Genomic DNA, 4,901 nt, shown 5'->3' on the forward strand with positions numbered 1-4,901 from the left:
ACAGCTCCTGTGTCTGCACATCAGCCTTGGTGGGGGTTGTAGCTCGATTTGGAAGGAACTTGTGTAGCATAACATGCCACATTCTTAGGTGAGTCTTTGCCAGAGCAGGGGTACTCGAGGTGCCCTGACTTCTTTATGGCCCAGTCCCCACCCAGAGCAGTGACTGACACTCGACAGGGTGCATGAACAGACCTTAACCAAGCTGATGCCCGGGGAATCCCTGGCCTTCCCTACTTAGGAAAGTCGAACACTATTTCCTGGGGAGCTTCCGTGGACTGAATTGTGTTCCCCCAAAATTCATATGTTGAAGCCCAAACCCCAAATGTGACCATATTTGGAGATGGGGCCTATAAGGAGGTAATTAAAGTTCAGTGAAGTTATAGGGTGGGGTGCTGATAGAATTAGTGTCATTACAAGAAGAGAGCTTGTTCTCTGTCTGTTTCTCTCTGCTGTTCTCTCTCTTTGCTTATGTGTGCAGGCACTGAGGAAATCCCATGCAGGGACATAGGAGAAGGCAGCTGTCTGTAAGCCAGAAAGAGCCGTCACTAGAAACCAAATCAGCCAGAACCTTCCTCTTGGACTTTCCAGCCTTCAGAGATGTGGAAAAATACCTTTCTATTGATTCAGCTACCCAGTCTATGATACTTTGGTAAGGCAGCTCAAGCCAACTAACAGGGGAGCCACCATAAGCCTGGACCAGGATGGCCCAGTATGGTCTGGCCCATGAATGGTCTGGCCCAGTATGGTCTGGCCCGGTATGGCTCTGGGGTTCTGATGGACTCTGAAGACAACAGTCTTCCCTGTGGCTCTTGTCCCTGTAGGCCTGGGCAAGCACCTGCCTTTCCTCCCATCCATGTCCTGCACTGCTCACTAAGCATTTATAGTTTAGTCTTTGAAGACTTCCAGGAAATGACTTCTGCTTTTCTTCCACAAATTGATAATCTTCCCCAGAGATTGTATTGAAGCCTGCAATGAAGCTTCCTGAGACCCTCACCTTCCGCCCTAAGACTCTGTAAAGAGACCACAGTGATTGTTTTCTGTAGTAGCTCCCGTGATGCTCTGGAAGGAAGCCCAGGGCTACCAGGACAGGGTCCGGGTTGCACTTGGTATGGCGTGGATCTGGGCAGGGGCATGCTTGGGCTCGGGTTGGAGAGTAACACTGAGGTCTGCACCCTGGCATAGGCCACTCCCTGGGCCCAGACACCCTCTCCTTTCTCCAGTTGCCCAGGAATGAGTCGCGGCTCTCTGCTGAGCCGGGTGGTTTACTGTGCTGAGCCTGTACCTCTGTCTCCACTATAGAGGCTGATGCTTCTAGGCCAAGGTCTCACTGGTTTAGTTAGTTTAACAGATTTAGCCCAGAGTGGGAGGAGAAGGGAAAAGAAAAGGAGGGATAACATGGGGGAAAGAAAAAGGGAAGCAAAGTGGGTAACAGGAGCTGCAGGAGTGAAAGCACAATGTCCTTCAAATCCCACAGCACAAGGCTAGAAGGGGCACAGACCTCTGCACTCAGTGATACTCAAGCCACCTCTCCAGTCTTTGGCTTCCTTTTCAGATGATGAGACATGTGAGTTCCCAACACCCAGAGCCACTGTGCTCCAGGCATCCACCACACTGATCGAAGCACATGGGCTTTACTGCTGGGGCCAAACAGCAGACAGGAAGAGGGTTTATAGAGACAAAGCCTCTTTAGAGCCTTGGCTCACTTTAGATTGTTTGTGAATTTTTTTCAGCCTAGTGTGCTTTTTAAAAAAAGCAGTACAATAATCAGGCTGACATCATCTGGCATTAGTGGGAACACTATAAATATTTCTATTTTGAGTCAAGCCAAAACATTATTCTACAAAATCATTTAATCATTTCTTCCAGCATTCACCTAATCACTACAAATGTCAAGCAAATGTTTGAAATGAAGGGAACTGATATGTTAAGAAGTAAATTTATGGTAATAACAACCACCCCCGGTCAGGGTAAGTACATAAGGTTCTGGATTTCTTCCAGAGGCTTCCACAGAGTCCAGGAATGTTTTTGCCATTCACTTACACAGCTGAGCTGACCGGTTGCTGTGACAGGGAGCTTTGTTTATTTGGTTTTCACTTTTTGGCATGAAATACAGTTCTGTCTTGATTCTCCTGAGTCTGGGGCTCTCTGAATGTTTCTAACTAGAATGTTTCTGCTCATTTGCAAAAAGACTTGCTCCCCTGGGACTGGTGGGCGCCTGGAAACACTGCTGGTGAGGTGCGGGTCTGCTTGGATCATAGCTCCACTTGGTCAGCTCACAAATCAGGAGTGTTTCTAGAGTTAGAACTTTCCTGCGGTGGTAAGTTTTCATTAGGGATAGCACTAACTTGGCTTTTGAACTCAATATGATTTTCTTGTAAATCTACCAAAGTGCTTCATTTGGGGAATTCTTGCACAGGTTCTGTCTTGTCATCATCACCGCATTACGCAGTTTGTGGGCATGTCGGCCTTTTTGTGCACTGGTGATCCCAGCAAGCCTTCCCCTGACAGAGGAACACTGGTCAGAGGTCTGACTTCATACCTGGTGTCTGCAAGAGTGCTTCTAAAAGTAAGCAGGGTGAAAGGTATCAGATGCTTAGGGAAGGGGCTAGGGGCTGGGGAGAGTACAGTTCAAAATAAAATAGCCACAGCTTCCTTAAAAAATAAATACGTAGGGCTGGGTGCAGTGGCTCACACCTGTAATCCCAGTGCTTTGGGAGTCTGAAGCAGGAGGATTGTTTGAAGCTAGGAGTTCGAGAAATCTGGGCAGTAAAGCAAGACTCAGTCTCTGTAAAAAAATTTTAGAATTAGCCAGGTACAGTGGTGTGTGCCTGTAGTCCCAGTTACTTAGGAGGCTCAGTTGGAAGGATCATGAGTTCAGGAGTTTAGGACTGTAGCGAGCTTTGATGGCACCACTGCACTCCAGCTTGGGTGACAGTGAGATCCTCTCTCTAAAAAAAATTATTTAAGTAAATATGCAACTAATAAGTGATCTAGCAATTATAGTCTTAGGCATTTATCCCAGATAAATGGAAACTTGTATTCAGACTAAAATATGCACATGAATTTTCATAGCAGCTTTATCTGTAATAGCTCCAAACCAGAAACAATCTAGCAGTCTTCCAGTTGGAGAATGGTCAAACAAACTGTGTTACATCATAACATGAAATACTACTCAGCAATGAAAAGAAACTGACTGTGGATACACACAACAATCTGATGAATCTCCAAGATTTATTGTGAGTGAAAAAAGTCAGTTCCCAAAATTTGCATACTACATGGCTCCATTTATATAACATTCTTAAAATAACAAAATCATAGACATGGAGGTTATGGGTTACCAGGTTTATGTAGGGAGTGGCGCAAGAGCAAAGTGTTTGGCTACAAATTGGAGACATGGGGATCCTTATGGTGATGGAAATACCTGGTATCTTAACCGTATCAATGGCAACATCCTGGTTGTGTCATTGTACACAGGTTTACAAGATTTGCCACTGGGGGAAACTGGATAAAGGGTACCAGGCATCCTTCTGCATTCTTACAACTGCATGTGAATCTACAGTTATTTCACAATGAAAACTTTAATTAAAAATAAATAGGGTAGCCAAGGTGGGCTCACTGAGAGGGTGACATTTGAACTAATACTTGAAGGAGGTAAAAGAGGCAGCCGTGCAAGTATTTGGGGAGACAATGTCCCTGGCAGAGGTCCCATTTCAGGAGAGCACCTGGCCTGCTCAGTGGCACCGAGGAATTGGTGTGATGAACAAGGTGATACATCAGGGACATAGCTGGGGCTGGACACAAGGACCCCAGTAGGCATGGTAAGGTCCTGGGTTTTTACTTAGTGGTCTGGAGAGCCTTAGAGGGTTCTGAGCAGCAGAGTCATGTGAGCTGACTTCCACTTCAACAGATTCCTCTGGCTGCTGAGTAACTACACTGCAGGGGCCAATGGGGTTAAAGCTGGCATCACCGTTAGTTCACCACAAATGGGCAGGCAAGTAAAACAGTGAGGAATAATAATGAATGATATGAGACAAGCAAAGAATGGGCTGGGGAGGATGCGTAAGGGGAGGGGAGACAACATCGCTCCCTTAAGGAAGAATGTGACACTTAGGCAAGGCACAAAGTAGGAGAAGAAGCTGGGTTAGAGAGTTTCCAGCAGAAGGAGCAGCCTGTGCAAGGGTCCTGAATGAGAAGAGAAGGCAAGAGGGGTCCAGAGACAGTCACTGCCGCCATCATCACCAGTCAGCTGTCCCTGCTTGGCCTCTCCTAAGGATAGCACTTTACATCCAGGGCACTGGCCTCACACTCCTGCCGTTTTCCTCAGGCAGAGTCACAGAGCCAGGTCTGGATAGCACTTCACTAGGGCCCAAGAACAGCCCCGATTTCACAGTGAGTATGAGTTCGACTTTCCTCTGTGAGTGTGAGAAGTTGTGGGAAATATGAAATTCAATCTGTTAAATGTGCCTGCTTCCCAAAACCTCAAACACACACATGGTAGGACCTGGTGACCCAGGAGAGAAGGACAGGGCAGGTGGGCTGTTGCCCCAGGGAGCAGACACGGGACTGCTATCTTGGATACGTAGAAGTCAAAGTCAGAGTGAACAGACTTTGACAAACTATGCACGTCATGTTTATCAGCTTTCTAGGGCTGCCATAACAAAGCACCACAAACTGGCTGGACTGATATGATAGGAACTTATTCTCTCACAGTTCTGAGGACTAGATGTCCAAAATCAAGGTAAGATTAGGGCATGCCCTTGCTGAAGTCCTTAGGGGTGGATCCTTCCTAGCTTCTTCTAAATTCTGTTAGCCCTAGGTATTACTTTGCTTATGGTAGCATAACTCCAACCTCAGCCTTCATTTTCACATACTGGCCTCCCTCTGTGTCTTCACATCACATC

The 4,901-nt window shown here is 46.7% G+C and overlaps 1 long non-coding RNA gene across 1 annotated transcript in view; it reads left to right on the forward strand.

Annotated features, from left to right (window-relative positions):
- The first annotated feature begins 2,054 nt into the window (after nt 1–2,054).
- Nucleotides 2,055–4,901, forward strand: part of LOC108291190 — a 4,753-nt gene continuing 1,906 nt past the window's right edge. Inside the window, exon 1 of the long non-coding RNA XR_001819803.2 lies at nt 2,055–2,317. This is a non-coding gene — a long non-coding RNA (uncharacterized LOC108291190). The remainder of the gene's footprint in view (nt 2,318–4,901) is intronic.

Source organism: Cebus imitator, unplaced genomic scaffold (assembly GCF_001604975.1).
Source record: "Cebus imitator isolate Cc_AM_T3 unplaced genomic scaffold, Cebus_imitator-1.0 Scaffold448, whole genome shotgun sequence".
In the NCBI taxonomy this organism is placed as follows: Eukaryota; Metazoa; Chordata; class Mammalia; order Primates; family Cebidae; genus Cebus; species Cebus imitator.